We start from the raw sequence: 19,509 nt of genomic DNA on the forward strand, positions 1-19,509 counted from the left end.
TTCTTAACATTCTGTTTTTTTATTCATTCGCTTATGTTGGATAATAAAAAAAGATAGGTACTTTAACAACTAGCCATGTTCTTTATCGATACATGGTGTTTCTAAATAAGTGCGACAAACTTTAAGGGGTAATTCTGCATGAAAAAATAATGATTTCAAAAATAAAATTCTTTTGCCAAACAATCATTATTTTTTCATGCATAATTACCCCTTAAAGTCAGTCGCACTTATTTAGAAACACCCTGTATTGATAAAGAACATGGCTAGTTGTTAAAGTGCCTAACTTTTTTATTATCCAACGTAAGCGAATGATAAAAAAACAGAATGTTAAGAAAACCTGGGGCTATAGTTGGGTTTTAATTTCAATATTTTATAGAGAAGCCAGCCGCTGAGAGATTTACTAAGCTTTCCCTATCACGGCTGGATACAACCACTCAGCCGATTTCTGCTGACCGCCAGCCGCTATGGTCGTCCGAACGCACCCATTGAGTCTTATGGGATTATTTTGTTAAACTTGAATATTTTATTTTGTAGTGATAATAACCGAATACAATTGTTAGAATTCATTAGTTATTAATTTATACTGTAATTTATAGTGCAACAAAAATATTTTCTTTTTCGTTAATAAAGATTTATTGACATAAACTGCGATAGTGAGGTTATGTATACAAAATCAAACTGATAATCAATATTGGAAATAGAAGAATTTATATCAGATTAAGTGCGTTTTTATTTTCTGTTTATATTAATACATAATATCACTAGCGGGACACGGCATTTTTTTAAATGTCTCATTTAAACATACACAAAGCGTCCTGATAAAATTTCAAAAAACCGCCACCATGAGCATAGGTCGGTCGATTTTGCTTTGACACTTTGTTATAACGCTCAGAGCGAATAGAGCTTTGAAGATGCTTGGTTTTGTAAAACGTAGTCTTTCTGATTTTAATAATATAAATTGTCTTAAATCTGTCTATTTTGCATGAGTTAGATCAATATTAAGGCCGCGTCTCACCATCAAATAATTTGATCAAACAGTTTGAGCAAACTCCGGAAGTACGTCAAAGTGACGTCACAATTGCAGTTTTTTTGAAATTCTAAAAATCTGTGCTCTCACTATCAGTCTAGTTTGATCAAATTTTTTGTATTGAGTTGTCTGCCGCGTCCCACGATCAAATAATTTGATCAAACTGGTTTGAGCAAACTGAAAGTGACAGTTAGTGACGTCACATCCTGAAGTGTTCATTGTGAATAATAATGAAAAATTTTAATTTTAAATAAAGTACAAACAAGTTAGACAACTCAATACAAAAAATTTGATCAAACTAGACTGATAGTGAGAGCACAGATTTTTAGAATTTCAAAAAACTGCAATTGTGACGTCACTTTGACGTACTTCCTCAAGTACGTCAAGTTTGCTCAAACTGTTTGATCGAATTATTTGATGGTGAGACGCGGCCTTAACTTGTTTGTACTCTATTTAAAATTAAAATTTTTCATTATTAAGTGCGTTCGCGGGTACAGTTGACAAATTGTCGCCGACAATTTCTAACCTCACTTAATATAAATAATACCGTTAAAAGATAAATATACAAGGTATATTTACTTTTAATTAATCGAGAGTTATCAAGTAACTCTATGAGAATACGGTAACGTTATAAATAACATGTAAAGTATACAGTAAAATAGCGTTACCGTATTCTCCTAGGGTTACTTGATAACTCTCTATTATTAATAACTAGTTATTAAATTATACTAGGTAAATATACCTTGTATATTTATCTATTAACGATATTATTTATATCATTTTAAAGTGCGCATGCGTTTTGCTGCTAATTTGTCGCCGACTAGTCGTCGACAGGCACCCACGAACGCACCTATTATCCACAATGAACATTCAGGATGTGACGTCACTAACTGTCACTTTCAGTTTGCTCACACCAGTTTAATCAAATTATTTGATGGTGGGACGCGGCCTTTAGAATATTCAAGCTGCATATGGACACCCTACTACAGATGCCACATCGATAATATAGAGAAAGTCCAAAAAAATTTCTAAGATTCATTGCATATAAACTAAATATACCATCTGAAAACATCAATTATAGTGAAATTCTCAACTTATTAGATTTATCATCACTGGGAAATAGAAGATCATTTCTTGATTTAGTTTTCTTATATAAGATTGCTAATGGATTGGTTGATTGCTCAACACTTCTTGAGAAGATAAAATATAGAGTTCCTCAATGTAATACTCGTAGTAAAGAACTATTTTTTGTAGACTTTCATTGCACCAATTATGCACAGAACAAAGCAATTGGAAGAATGTCTAAGGGGGCCAATAATATCGATATTGACTTTTTTGACTGTTCATTGCCTAGTTTTAAGAAAAAATTGAAAAAAAAATGCTAAATTGTATTTAATATATATATATATATATATATATATATATATATATATATATATATATATATATATATAGTGGTTTGAAGTTTCAGCAATTCGGTCATGTGAAATAAAAGTCTATTTGTTATTTCTCAATATTTCGTCACACTTTTGTGACTTCTTCAGGAGAAAACTGTAAATTTATTAAGATTAGAAATTAACAAAAGCTAAATATTTAATTACTTACAACTATAAAGGCCCCGTCTCACCATCAAATAATTGACAGTTATTTGATCAAACTTGACAGTTAGTGACACAAAGTGACAGTTAGTATGTATAGTTTGTGTCACTAGTCAAGTTTGATCAAATAACTGTCAATTATTTGATGGTGAGACGGGGCCTTAAGAGTATTAATTTAGATTTTTTTAACATATCGTAAGGGACATTGACTTAATTTTGATTTTGACATTTATTATTTCGGAGTTATGGTAACTGCAATAAATTTTATATTCATAGAATATTGTCTGATATTTAAAATTCTTTTTTTAATAATAAATAGGTCAAAGTAAACCAAAGAAAATATTAACGGAATTTTAAGGTGGAAAGGTATGATTAATAGTAGAAAAATTTTAGAAAGAGACTAGAGTATATTAAATTGATCTATAAAATGTAAGTGATGGTACATAGTGAGTTAGTATAAGGCTGATATTTTTCGAAATTAAATAAAAATTAAGATGGATTAATTATTAGGTGAATAATTGAGTAATTTGTTTGAATTTTTACATTTTTTGAAAATATTTTAAAGGTTATTTATTATTTAGAATGTTACAGTAGATATTACTCAAATGGTTAGTATCAGTCTTATAATTAATAGATTCTGGAGTTTTGATAATATGTACCATCTCAAGGAAGAGTCGTTTTTTATAATTGTCAACTTGTTCCAAGATTTTTACATTGTTAAAGTCAAATTTATGTCCCGTCTTTAAATGGTGTTCTACTGTTGTGCCTTGGTAAATCCTTGGTAAAGCCTTGGTCACAAAAGTGTGACGAAATATTGAGAAATAACAAATAGACTTTTATTTCACATGACCGAATTGCTGAAACTTCAAACCACTATAACACAGTACGGTCGAAAATATTCGTACAAATATATATATATATATATATATATATACAGGGTGAGTCATAACTATAGGGACATAGAGTAAGGACAGGTTATTTGGACCAAAATATGGCTATTGGGCCAAATATGCCTTAATAAAATGTTGCTGAGAAAAAAGATACAGGGTGTTAAAGTTAATTTTTGTTTTTCGTTTTTTGCTAATAGTTTCCCTGTATATTGATAAATTGCTATCAAAATTGGCACAGAGGCATAATCTTAGACAAGAAATAGTATTTTATCTACAATTTTACGTTTTGTCATAGAGGGCGCCACGTGGATCATTCCTGATGATCAAATTGAGTCTAAACTTTTTCTGATTAAACTTTTTAGTAATTTTTATTAGAAAATATGACGTAAACATAATTTTTACGTAAAATTTGTACTCTTGTTTAAACATGATAATTTCAACCGTTTTCGATAAAAACGCAGTCGAACTGCTTAGAGTCATTTTTCATTAGCTGTTAGAAATCATCTTAATGACGTATTTCCTCAACGATGGATTGGCAGAGGCAGTGATTTTCAATGGCCATCAAGAAGTCCTGAGTATAGCGCGCTAGATTTTTATTTTTGGGGACATATGAAGTCCTTAGTTTATGCCAATGAAATTAATACACGAGACGAACTTTGGAGATACATTCAAAATGCAGCTAATCTTATAAGGGGACAGAATAATATTTTTTTTAACGTCCGAAAATCCTTTATAAAAAGAAGTAGAAAAGGCATAGAAATCGGAGGAGACCATGTAGAACATTTAGTTTGAGTTTTTGTGAGTTCTTTTAAGTTAAAGTGTATTTAGTTTTGATTTATCGGTAAAACGGAGACCTTACGTTAGTTGCAACTTTGTTTATTAGTTTGGTCAAAGAATACATATCTCCCAAGAACCGACACAAACGGATTATCTATGAACTAAATTTTTATGCGCATGTGCCAGATCGGCCATTTCTCAATTTGTATGAATAGCAAATAATTTTGGTGACATTTGTCTTGTACAGGATCGGCGTTTGTTGTCACAGTTGTTTGTTTGGCTTGGCTTGGCGTTAGTATATTGTTTTTGTATCAGTTTGTAGCTCATAATATTTTGTATAGACTTATTTTCTATATATATTTTCTTATATAGCCTACAACTATTAATTGTTATTTTCCAACATTTATACAATTTAATTCTTTTTGAGATATCTTGATTATGTGAATTAATTATTTTAAGCTTTTTCATGAACTATAAACTATCGTATAAAAAATTAATTTTGTATTTATTGGGATTTCAAAAAGAATTTGAATCTAAAATATCATACAAATTCTCTAACCTTTCTTTGACCTCTACTGTACCAAATGCATCTGCAGGAAGAGCACAAAGTCATATTTTATATGTGTTCATTCCACAAGCCACGTGCTGTGTTTAAAAAATTGAGAATCCAATACTCACAAAAACTTCCATAAAGTACTTTTATCAGCAAACCTAAATTAAATTTAATAAACTATGTTTCATTAAATTGTTTCTGTAGTTTGTATAAAACAATAACTTAGGTCAAATATATAAAACAATTTATGACTGACTACTTGAAATTCAGGATTTTCGGGAGTAACATTATATAATTTAGCTAATTCAAAAAGTTTGATCCAATATCACTTGAAATTGTTTCAACATTCAAGTTAATGCTTGATAATTGACAATACACTCTTCATAATAGGTTTACATTCTCTTGATTATACTTGCGTTCCAACAAAAAAAGCTAAAGGCTGCTTTCATATGGAATATAAGCTTCTGACCATAATGATCAAAACGTTTCCATATATATATTAATTAATATATTAATTAAAAAAAATCACTTTTCTCTTTTCTCGATTGCTTATTAGTTTTTATTGTATACTATATATATTTTTTCAGTTATTACATCTTTATATTTATAGAAATAAAATAGTACAATACTTATTAGTTTTTTATTTATTTACCCCGATATTCGACTTTAAAGAAACCCCTATCTATGAACCTTGTATCCGTACCTCATTATTCCTATGCCCCTACAGTGTAGGCAACCACAACCGACGTTAATATCGTTTTTCTTTATAAAATTTTCAATTTTCATTATTTTTAATTAAAGCCAGTTTATTTATAATCCGCAAACGAGAGCAATTAGGTGATATGGTTATTTATCAATTTTACGGCTTTTTATACCCAGAAAATGAAAATTTATTTTTAGCGCTGCTTTTTGTTTGGTTATATCTCGAAAACGGAAAATCCGCAAATGAAATTTCGAATTGAGGGATTTTCTTACGTCAGAAGCAATCATTTTAGATATACATTACAATACAGATAATACTTTTGCAAATACAATTTAGGACCACCAAAATGGAAAATTTTTTTCTTCGGAAAATTTTTAAGTTTTATGATTTTAGTTTAAACCAGATCTATTCGTAATTGTCAAACCAGGAGAAATTAAATGATATAGTTATTGTTATTTTTACAGCTTTTAATAAATATCCCGATAATGGAAATATATACTTTGGCGCTGTTTCGAGAAATTTCATTTTGATATAACTTGAAAATGGAATATCCGCAAATGAAATTTCGAAGGAGGGATTACCTTTACTAGTAAGTCAGGAGGAGTTATTTTGACTATGGTACATACTACTTTTAGCAGGCTGTATGACACTATACATTTTCTTGTATCATTTCTAATATCGTTTCTGATATGTCAAAAAAATGCATAGTGTCATACACAGATACAAGAAACGATATCAGAAACGATACAAGAATTTGAGTCAGACACAGATTCTTGTACAAGAACTGCGCCAATTTCTGCGCAAAGAGCAAAAACGTAAAACCTGCTGGTAAAAGATCTAAAATGTCATAATTACTTACTTATAATGGCGGCTGAAATGAAAATGGGATCATGTATTGATGAATTTATTTGTGTTTTTGTAGGTATTATTTATAAATCTTATATTGATACTAATATACCGTTTGGTATGGACTACTGTTCTACTAATAACCATATATTTAGCTCCTAGTAAAGTTCAAACTATAAATTTAGGTTTCATGGTGCATAATTTTTTACAAAATACAATAGCTCCTAATTTGGATCAAACTGAAGATAATTCTAATGCAAATATTTTAGCACAAATATCAAAACAAAATAAAAACACAAATAATCAACCTCAAAGAGTCAACGTAAAATTCTAACATTAAAATGTTAATTAAAAGTTTATAAATTTTATAAAAATCCTTAAAATCAGCTGTAGATGTAGATGCAGTACTACCATAACGTGACACGGGGTGACAAACAAAATATCGACCAATCACGTGCCGAATTTCATACAATTTTCGATACAAGAACTTGCATAGTGTCATACACAAGAATCTACAGGTCGAGCAAGTCTTGTAAATTTCACGATTGCGAGCCACGTTTCACGCAACCGTGTTTGCGTACTTGTGTTTCGAGTTGCGTGGTCGTGCGGAGTTATATTTACCAATTCGCGCTTGATTGCTTGATTCTGTGGTGTGAAGGTGGTTAAGGCTAATTTTCACAGATCCGATATCCGAAGACACGAAATACGAAATTTTTTCGTACGATTATATTTGATTGTCGTATCCGAAATTTTTTGACATTTGGGTAATATGTCAGATTATTCCATGGATTGATATTTGATACAAATGAACAAATGTTTGCTGTTGGAACAGGTACAGATAGATAGTTTTATTTCGATTTTATTCTTATTATTGTTTGGATCATCATGGATTCGTCAAATTATCTGTTTGAAGAGGATAAAAATGTGAGTTATTAATAGAAGTACCATCACATCCATTTATAATTAACTGTTTTTAATGGGAAATAAGCCACAATTTTACTAAAAAATAAAATCATTTTTTTATTAAAATTGTGGCTTATTTCTCATTAAAAATAGTTAATTACAAAAATGCCACAAGAAAATAGTTTCAGAACAACATCCATTTATAATTACGATTTTGTTGTTCCATTTCAATATATCAAAAACATAAACACTTCACAAAAGTAAGGTTAAAGTTCAAGACGTTCAAGATAGAATGTCAATAGTCAAGGTTAATAGATTAGGGCGTAGGTTGTCTCATAACTGTAGACCAATCAAAGGCTGGCTTTTTAAAGGCGGGAATACGTCATCCGTACGACAATTTTAAAATTGCCATAAGAGTCAATGCTAATAAAAGGTTCGAAAACTTAGGTTTTGCAATATATTTTGAGATTTTCTTGGGTATAGGTATATTAAGTGGTTCTTATATTGGTAATTATATCAATTTTTCCCTTAAAAATCAATAGTCTGCTAACAAAAAACTAGAATTCATTTAACACTTATTATGTGTGTTTTAAATGGAGAAAACAATTTAATTAGCACAAAAATCCAAAAAAAATAGAAGAAAAAGTTTAAAATCAAAAATACTAATATGTAGGTACTTACTCATTATGTTTTTCGTGGAATGTGCAGCACTTTTATCATTTTTGGTGGTATGCAACAACAAAAGAACAAATAATATAAATAATTTATTATTAGGTTAAAATATAAAAGACATAACATAATATTAACATATTCAGACACGAGGAAATGTTTGCTACCTATTTTCTTATGTTTAGAGGCCCATTTATCTTGTAACATTTTATTATCCATTATTGTTTGATAATGTTAAGGTATTTGGGAAATGTCCAAAAGCATTATTTTGTTTCCATCTGGTTCAGGAATTTTGGAGTTGCTTTTACATATAGCTATGCTACAAATGTTACCACCACTCATCTAAAAAATGTTTTATTATTATAACATACAAAACTACATATTATTATGTGTAATATTATAATTTTTAAACTAACTTTACACGGTTACGAAAACACACTTCACAAGTCATTACTGCCTTTGTATAGGACCCAAATAAGTAATTATAGTAATATTGTCCTTATATGCTTAAAAACTCAACAAATATTAAACAAATAAACGATATTACAAGAAAATTCCACAAAAATATACGGAAATATAACCACAAACAACTGTCAAACTTGACTTTGTCGTACGAGTGACGTAGGCATTCCCCTCCCTCTCGCTTCCGCCCACATAGTTATGAGATAACCTAACCCCTATCTATGAACCTTGGTCAATAGTGTCAAAATTCATCCGATTTTCGTGCAAAAGTTAAAATAATTTTAACTTCTTCCGATGACTTTTTAATTTCGTACGAAAACCCAACTGTCACTTTTCAGCCAATGAAATTCTCTGAAATTTCTATCGTATGATCGTACCGTCGGACATCGGATCTGTGAAAATCCACCTTTAAACTTTTGTTTTATTTTTTTTGTTTTGTTTGTTTTTGTTGTTGCGAATATATCGCAGAAAGTTTTTAGATGAAGTAATTGTATGATGAAGATAACACAGAAAATACAAGAGGGCAGCATACTTTGCAAAACAATTGTTACAATTTGAAATCAACAATTTGTTAAGTTGTTGTCTTGCAGGTAAAAAAGTGACTTTTTAAAAAAATTATATCTTGGAAACTAAAAATTATTTTTATTTATAATTGAAACATGTAAAAGTATAGTACTCTCAAAAAAATTTCAGCCAAAAATATTCATTTTTGTAGAGGTGACTGCAATTTTTCGACAACAGCCCTTTTTTGCAGTGAGCAGCATAACAAGTCCAGTCTCATCTGAAATCAAAGTTTCTTGTAGTTTATACCTCTGGCTAGTGAATGAACAAAGGATTTTTTATTAGATGAGGTCATTTTTGTTTTATAAAAAAACTACTTTAAAAATGAGAAAAATTGGGGTCAAAAATGTGTTTAAACTTATGTAAAATCTTCAAATTTCATTTTTTTTAATTCCTTCGTTCATATTCTAGCCAGAGGTATAAACTACAAGAAACTTTTTGATTTCAGATGAGACTGGACTTAGTTATGCTGCCAACGCAAAAAAACTTAACTCTACAAAAATGAATATTTTTGGCTGAAACTTTTTTTGAGACTGCCTTAAGTACTATACTTTTACATGTTCTAATTATACATAATTTGTCACAAGATGGCCGGCGACGAGGATGCAGGGTCAATTGACGGTGACAATAATTTGCAGATTAATTTCAAATGCTGCATCAAAAAAGAGTGCAAAATTGTGATTTGTAAATTGTGTTTTAATGTGTTTCATCCCAGCTGTGCAAAAAGGGCTGGGTTTGAAAGTTGTGAGAAAAATTTAATAAAGTGCTGCGAGAATGGTGAACAAAACCTGAATCTTGATAAATCAACAATGGATTCAGAAATGCTTAAGTTAGAAAATGAGTTGTTAAAAAGACTTATAAAGGAAATGGAGGATAAGAACAGCATTTTAAAAGAAAATAATGGTCTATTATTACAAAGAGTAAGTTTTTTAGAAACAAAGTTATCTGAAAAAAGTGTAAAAACTAACAAAAACAAGCAATCCACAGTAAACAGTAGCCATCAACATCAAGGTCATGCCATTAGTGAAAGTGAACTACAGCTCAAATCTATGGATATCCCACAGAACACAAATTTCGCACAACCCACGCCGGTGAATCGATTATATCGTGACGTAGTTAAAATCGACAGTAGTTCATACGTACCAAAACTGTCAGCCACTCCGTTGACAGACGACAATGTTCAAAAACAAATGAACAAAACTTCTTGTGATGTTTCAATTACCGAAAAAGGGTTGGAGATTGATGCTGAAATTGTTGATAAAGCCTCACTAGACGATAACTACACCGAGGTAATGAGGAGAAAGACAAAACTTCGCACTAGAAGAAATATTGGCACTGCAGAAATAGCTCATGGTGATAGTGGTAGTGGTTTTACAGGAGAGGAGAGTAAGGTTTGGCTATACCTATACAGAGTTAGGAGGACATCTACAGAAGAAGATATTCGTAAATTTTTACGAGACAAACGAGGAATGGAAGAGAAATCTATTATGGTTAAGGAGCTACCCAGCCAAGAAAACATGCTAAAGCGATTTGTGGTTTCAGCTCCCTTCAACAAGAAGGATGATATGTATAAATCGGATTTCTGGCCTGTTGGAGTTGGTGTAAAAAGATTCCACATGAATCGATATAAAGAATTTTTAGGCAATGGTGGTGGAAATTTTTGAAGAAAGATATAACAGGTCGGTTAAAAATTGCACATGTTAATATTCGTTCTTTACTTCCTAAAATAGCTGATTTAGGTAATTACGTTATTGATAAACAATTTGATATATTTTGTGTATCTGAGACATGGCTCAAGCCAACAATACCGAATAATGCTATACAAATTTATGGTTACAATTTAATTCGTCAGGACAGAACAGCAGACTGTCGAGGTGGAGGAGTTTGTATGTATATAAAGAATAATTTGCAATTTTCTGAAGTTAAATTTGATAATCACATAGAACAAGTGTGGATTAAACTCAAAATTAATGACTTGTTGTTAGGTATAGGTGTTGTCTATAAACCACCAAACTACACAATTAATACCTTTGTTGAATCTTTTGAAAAATCTCTTGCTGATATGGTTACAGATTGTGATGAAATTTACTGTTTGGGTGATTTTAATGTTGACTTACTTAATTCACATCTGAGTCCAGCTCATAAAATTAATGATTTACTTGACAGTTTTAATTTGGTACAGATTATTGATAGGCCAACTCACATAACCCTTACATCGCAGACTCTGATTGATTATATAATTGTCTCAAATGAAAATAGAATTAACTCCTTTGGTGTATGTTCTGTTGATCACATAACAGATCATGAGCTTATTTATTGTGACATCAATATCTTCTCGGAAAAATCTGATCCAATCTTTAAAATTGTTAGAAATTTCAAACACTTTGATGCAAATCTTTTTTTGCTTGATTTAAACTCTACTCTGTTTACCAACATCTATCACATTGAAAACATCAACGACAAAGTAAAATCCTTAAGCAGCTCCATTGTGGCTCTTTTCGACAAACATGCTCCCTTTAAAAAGATTAAAGTCACTAAAAAATATAATCCTTGGTTAACAGATAATGTGAGACTTCTTATGTCACTAAGAGACAAGGCTAAAAAAAAGTGGCAGAAAACTAAGGAGCCAGCTCACCTTAACTACTACAAAATGATTAGAAATTATACAACATTAGCATATGAGAATGAAAAAAAAGCCTTCTTTCAACACAAACTGAATGTGGGTGGAATAAAAAATGCTTGGAAAAACTTAAAACTCCTTAATATTGGGAAGAATGAACACATAATTCCAGAAATTTTAAAAGAACCCTATGAGATTAATCAGTATTATACATCATGCATCCCACAACTACCAATCAATCAAAATACAATTGACTATTACTTAAATACTGTACCTAATCGAGAACTTTTCTCCTTTACTCCTGTACCCTGTGATTTAGTGCAAAAACTGTTATATACTCTGAAATCTAATGCTTTAGGCTCAGACGGTTTGAACTTAAAAATGTTACTTCAATGTTGCCCATTAATCATTCCTTATATAACACATATAATGAACTGTTGCCTCTCTAATAACTATTTTCCAGATGAATGGAAAAAAGCATTAATTAGACCCATACCTAAATGTAACAATCCAACCGAATATAAGGATCTACGACCTATCAGTATCTTGCCAACTCTATCAAAAGTGTTAGAACGCATCATGGAAATGCAGCTTCGCGATTATATTTCTAATAATACCATCTTAACTGATTTTCAGTCCGGGTTTAGGCCATTTCACAACTGTGAAACAGCACTCCTTAAAATAACTGATGACATTTTGAGAGAAAGGGATGTGGGTAAAGTTACCATTTTAGTTTTGATCGATTTCTCTAAGGCATTTGACACTCTTAATCATTCGCTACTTTGCGCAATTTTGCAGTCAATAGGCTTTTCCGTGGATGCATTGAATATGGTTGAGTCTTACCTGCGCCATAGGAAACAGAGCGTCAAAGTAGATGAAAGGTGCTCTGATTTTTTAAACATCTTGTCAGGGGTGCCTCAGGGTTCAATTTTAGGTCCAATCTTATTTACTTTATACACCACCAATATTGGGACTTCTCTGAATACCTGTAATTTTCATCTATATGCAGATGATACACAAATTTACCATTCATTCTACCCGGTTGACAGCGCAAGTGCTATTGAGACTGTTAATCAGGATATTAAATCATTAGTTGATTGGGCAAGAAATCATGCATTAAATATAAATTCTAAAAAAACTAATCTGGTGGTTTGTGGTCCTAGCCGGTTATGTCTGGAGATGAGTAACACCATTGAAATAGTTGTTGATAATGAAATCATTAAACCTGTAACTAGTGCTAAAAATCTGGGTTTAACTTTAGATAATCACCTAAAATTTACAAAACATATTAACACCTGTGTGAGTAAAGCATTTCTCAGTTTAAGAACAATTTATCATAATCGCCGCTATCTATCTTACAAGATAAAAAGAATACTGTGTGAAAGTTTGGTTTTGTCTAAATTTAACTATGGTGATGTTGTGTACGGGCCTTGTATTAGTTCAGATGACAGGAGAAGAATTCAGGTGGTTCAAAATTCGTGTCTTCGTCTTATCTGTGGTGTAAGAAGACACCAGCCTATTTCTCACAAACTAAAACATGTAAAATGGTTGAGCATGGAAAGGAGAAGATATCTACATGCTGCTTGTCTATTCCATAAAATCATCAAAAACTCATTACCAGCATATCTTTTTAAAAAAGTTATATATAGAACTGACATACATAATGTTAATACAAGATATAAAAATACAATTACAGCTCCACCACATCGTACAGAACAATTCAAAAACTCATTTACATATCAAATATCAAAAATATATAATGGGTTAGCAAAAGAATTAAAATTAAAGTCGATTGTATCTTTTAAGAAATCTCTTAAAACTAAATTGCTAACTGAGTAACACATGTGCCATAGTTAATGACCTGTTATGTAGCATGTATAGACTATGTGATAGTTTTTTTACAATATTTAATTACAAAATGTTCCTATTAGTCACGGTTTTTAAAATGTTACAGAACATGAAAAAAATATATATATATATATATATTTTTTTTCTCTTGCTTAAGATGAAAAGCAGAGGTGCTGATTTCTTGAACTCAGTACCAACTGATCTTCGGCATTTTTTCTTTCTTGTTGTTATATTATGCATTTATATTTTGTATGTTTTTGTGTACTGTATGTACTTGAAGGAAAAATAAAGACCTTTATTATTATTATTATTATAAATAAAAATAAATTTTAGTTTTCGAGATATAATTTTTTTAAAAAGTCACTTTTTTTACCCACAAGACCTATGTAACCCCTTAAAAAAATGTTTGGAAGAATATGTTTGATGGCCAAGATGCATACATATATTTAGAAGGAAAGTTCCTGATTTCTGTAGTATAATACATAATACCGAAGAGGAAGTAGCCCTAAGCGCCAGACTCCACTTGCAATTTGTAGTTGTGAAGATTGAACACATTCTTTCAAATAGAAGTCAATCCATGATTATTTAGTCACAAATGAATTGACTTGTTTTTGAAACAATGTGTTCAATCTTCCTGATTACAAATCGCAAGTGGAGTGCGGCGGTAATAACACCAAAATATTCCATATAGGTCCATAGAAGGTACACAGACATTGAAAAATTCCTGGAATATCCCCGAAAACATGTTCCCTGAACATCCCAGGAAAATCCTGTGTCAGCATTTTAAACATTACCTGAATGTCTTATTGGAACATTCCATGAATGTCCACGAATGTTCTCTGGACATTCAAAATATATTTTGTAGACATTCCCTGGATATACCAGAAATACAGTGATGAGCGCTCTAATAACCGGCAAAATAGCACAAAAGATGTATTAAGTAGTGAGATAAAAAGACATGAAACTAGTTGAGCTGGGAAATTTAGCGATATTAACTTATACATTTAGATTGTATTGATTGTGTACCACCTTCAGACGAGTTTGGAAACTACCACTGTCACAGTGACAGTTTTAGTTGACATACTCCTCTGATATGTGTAAAGGTGGGATCAATATAACGTAAATTTAAAGGTTAATTTCGCTAAATTTCCCAGCTCGACTAGTTTCATTTCTTTTTATCTCACAACTAAATATGTTGCCCATATTTTGCCGGTTATTAGGGCACTTATCACTGTACATCCTTGCTGATGTGACAATACCTCCTATCTGTTTTTTCATGAGTTTTGTATGAGAGATGGAAAAACATGTTTTAAGGTCACCTCCTGTGTTCATATGTAAGTTTTGACTTGTTTTGTAGTTCATAGATAGTTTAATTTACTACAAAACAAGTCAAAAAATATCATATGAAAACAGGAGGTGACCCTAAGACAAGTTTTTAGTCTCTCTTACAAAACTCATGAAAAAACAGATAGGATGTATTATTACATCACTGACGATATGTGGCCATACCAAATAATACATCCTTGATAAATATAAACATTTTTATTGAACAAAATCTTTTCATACATTTTTTTAATGCAATTTACTGATATTCCTAAATATTTCAAAAAAATGTGTCACATTTGCTTTGTAAACCTTTCTTTTGCCTTTCGTAGCCACATATTCCGTTTCCTTCCTGGTTTTTTGTAGACCACTTCTCTCAGCTGATTCTAAAAAAAATGAAATAAATGGTAATTTTTCTATCCTTTACAATTAACAATCAGAAGAAATATTTACAGATAATGATATGCATAATAATAATAGGTTTGTTCTAGCATCAGTTTGAAACCATCAGCGAATAGTGGACCAGCGCGAGTAGAGGGGATCGCACTGGTGACTGTATTATGTTCTTTTACTGACCAACTGTTTGCTGATGGTTTTTGACTAGTTTGACTGTTTGCTAGAACAAACCTAATAATAATAAATATTTTGTATTTTGACAATGACATCTGATGTGGAAGTCAAAACATTAATAAAATTATTTTTTCAAGTTAACTTTCACATGCGCATCTTAAAATTGTACTTTTAATACTTATATCATAAATAACTATTAAAACTATCTTAAGAGGAAACAGTATCGATCAACAGGTAGCGAAAATGTGTTCCAAGATTGTGGCTGTAATTTTGAATATTTTTCAAGATATTTGGCACACATATTCGTAATATAATAAAGAATGGCGGTACAGAGCCCAATTTGAAAAATATATTATTATGTGGAAATTACTCTGTAATTAAATACAATATAAAAAAAACGAGCTTGTACCGCCATTAAGAAGAACAAAAAAATACACTTTCTTCAAATACAACTTTTTTATCAGATTTTGTGTTATTTTGGAACTACTAAAATTTTTTATTTCATTAGTAGTTCCAAAATTACACAAAATCTAGGCATCAGATAAAAAAGTTTATTTGAAGAAAGTGTATTTTTTTGTTCTTCTTAATGGCGGTACAGGCTCGTTTTTTAAATATTGTATAATTACAGAGTAATTTCCACATATTAATATACTTTTCAAATTGGGCTCTGTACCGCCATTCTTTATTATTTTACGAATACGTGTGCCAAATGCCTCGAAAAAATATTCAAAATTACAGTGACAATCTTAGAACACGTTTTGGCTACCTGTTTATCGCTACTGTATTACCTTAAAACATTGTAATTTGCTAAACCAGTATATTTTACTCTACTACTACTCTACTAGCTACCTCATTTTCCACTGTTTCTAAAGACTTATTTACATGGGTAGAGTTTTGAGGAGAGTAGAGTAGCGGTAGTACTCTACCAAAAATGGCTTGATACCATTCACATGAGGAGAGTACAAGTATAGTACTGATGCTAGTATAGTGAAACCGATTTTTGTATTTTTAAACACTCTTGATTATAAGTGCACCTTAAATTCTTAATTTTTTGCTTAAGCTCGTTTACTCCAAAGCCCCCTTTGCCATTCTTTCGACGATTTCATCCTCCGCAGCTTGCTGCAAACTTTTATTTCTGTAGTATACACTACCTAAATTCCAGAAACACTGGTATTCGCCATATTATAGCTCTACAAGTTTTAAAGTTTCATCTTCGGTGAACTTCATTTTCACTATTTACACAATTCCAGCCAGAATGACAGCGCCCCCATGTACTCTCCTACCTACTCTATTCTGCCATAATTGAGCGTGTTCCATGGGTAGAGTGTGCAGCCAAGTAGACATTTTGGCAGTAGTGGTGGTCATAGAGTAGTTACTTTGCCATAGGTTGCTAGTCACTCTACTTTAACTCCAACTATACACTCTACCAGCTATTCTACTGTGCTGAGCATTTTTACAGGTAGAGTTACTCTACTCTATCAAGTACTTGCATCATTACTCTAGCTGTGTAAACAAGTCTTAAATCTACTGAATGAAAATCTACTTAATTTTAATCTACTCTTAATGAAAAATGTCTAAAATCATTTACCCACCTAGTATTATTGTAGAATTTAAGACAGTCCAGTGCCTTATAAATAATTTCAATATGAATATTTTTTCCTTTAATTCTCCTTTGATACCACTCCATTTTAGATTTTGGGGAACTTATTTCATTGTGTTTATAGCCCATATTTATTGAAGGAACCCAATCTGGAGATTGTTATTATCGATTAAGTCGGCTGGTTTTCCTATAAGATTAAAATGTTAACATCTTCAAAAATCGTTACTGTTGTAATTGTAACTTACCAGATATAAAATGTTTACAGCAGACAGGACAGGAAAATTTTCATTTCGCTAGTAAAACCTGTACATTGTATTGCATTTAACCATTGTTGTCTCTCAGATACCTTATTTAGTTCAGTTTAAAAGTGAACTTTATCTTGACTTTATCACAATTACTTTGCATTTCACACTTCAAAACACAACACCAATGAAGCATATTATCTTTCTAAATTAATACTTCCAGAGAAAATGTTAAATTAATCTTTGTACAACACAAAATTACAAAGAAATACAACTAAAATTATCTAAAACTCATTAAGAACATATAGATTTATCTTTTACACCCAGTAGCCATATTGACATATTGATTTAATTTTGACAGCATGTTGGAACGGATTTAAATTTGGTAAATATAACTCCGCACGACCACGCAACGCGAAACACAAGTACGCAAACACGGTTGCGTGAAGCGTGGCTCGCAATCGTGAAATTTACGAGACTTGCTCGACCTGTAGATTCTTGTGACAAGAATCTACAGGTCGAGCAAGTCTCGTAAATTTCACGATTGCGAGCCACGCTTCACGCAACCGTGTTTGCGTACTTGTGTTTCGAGTTGCGTGGTCGTGCGGAGTTATATTTACCAAATTTGAATATAATCGTTTCTACTGATTCATAATAATATATGTCAATATTAGTGATGTTGATTATAGTTACTTTCGAGTATTCGTTACAAATCGTTACTTTTGTATAAAGTAATCATTTACAGTATTCGTTACTTTGATTACTTTTGTTACTTTTATATTTGAGTACCGGTAATCATATCGAGAATCGTATTTCCCAGTAAGTAGGTTTGTATAGGTATTCCGATATAACAACGACCTTCACCAATCTGTTTAAGGGATAAAAATGATTTGATTAGGTACTATGATTACTTTTGTTATTTTTGCATTTGAGTACCGGTAATCATATCGAGAATCGTATTTCTCGGTACGAGATACAATAGTCGTTACTAGCTCTGATACGGTTGGTAACAGTGACGCACTCAGAATTTTCCTCTAGGGGGGGGGTTGGCTTGGGCGGGGTTCGGACAAATAATCCCTGGCAAAAAATCCCCACAAATTAACAAGAATCTACAGGTCGAGCAAGTCTCGTAAATTTCACGATTGCGAGCCACGCTTCACGCAACCGTGTTTGCGTACTTGTGTTTCGAGTTGCGTGGTCGTGCGGAGTTATATTTACCAATTCGCGCAATCGTACTTGAGACGCTGTGTCAGGTGAGGTGTTTGAAAATTTGTGTAATGGTGTAACTTGATTGCTTGATTCTGTGGTGTGAAGGTGGTTAAACTTTTGTTTTATTTTTTTTGTTTTGTGTTTTTTGGAGATAACACAGAAAATACAAGAGGGCAGCATACTTTGCATTTTGCAAAACAACTGTTACAATATGAAATCAACAATTTGTTAAGTTGTTGTCTTGCAGGTAAAAAAAGTGACTTTTTAAAAAAATTATATCTTGGAAACTAAAAATTATTTTTATTTATAATTGAAACATGTAAAAGTAGAGTACTCTCAAAAAAATTTTAGCCAAAAATATTCATTTTTGTAGAGTTGACTGCAATTTTTCGACAACAGCCCTTTTTTGTGGTGAGCAGCATAACAAGTCCAGTCTCATCTGAAATCAAAGTTTCTTGTAGTTTATACCTCTGGCTAGTGAATGAACAAAGGATTTTTTTATTAGATGAGGTCATTTTTGTTTTATAAAAAAAACTAGGTACTATAAAAATAAAAGTTATTCGGAGGTTTATTTGACAGATTTACATGTAATCTGCCGGATAAACTTCCTAATACATATTTATTCGGAGGTGAAAAGACCGGGCCTAATTGTAATATATGTAACTTGGCAAAACAACAAATGTTGTGTTTGCGTGTTTCTAATGTAAAATGCGAAATAATTGTTTGAAGAATGTGATCCAGACATGCAGATGTTAAAATCAGTGGATGACAAAATATTATATACAAATATTAAATAAGAAACTGATAAAAATTAATTATAGTTGGTCATTGTGTTCCCCAGTTAAAATATAAAAAAGTTTGGTTTTTGTTTACAGTCATATTAATTTCTAGTTAAACTCCCTCTGTGGCTCAGTGGTAAGAGCGCCTACCTTTGGATCGAAAGGTCCGAATGGTCGTGAGTTCGAATCTCACCAGGGTAGAGAATTTTTCGTTTATTATAAATTAATACATGAAAATAGTTTCTATCCTTGTGGGATCGGTACCCACCGGAGGGACCGCAGACGTTCGGATACAATTAGCGTCTCTGCAAAGACAATGACTTCGACTT

This window comes from Diabrotica virgifera, chromosome 10 (genome assembly GCF_917563875.1).
Source record: "Diabrotica virgifera virgifera chromosome 10, PGI_DIABVI_V3a".
In the NCBI taxonomy this organism is placed as follows: Eukaryota; Metazoa; Arthropoda; class Insecta; order Coleoptera; family Chrysomelidae; genus Diabrotica; species Diabrotica virgifera.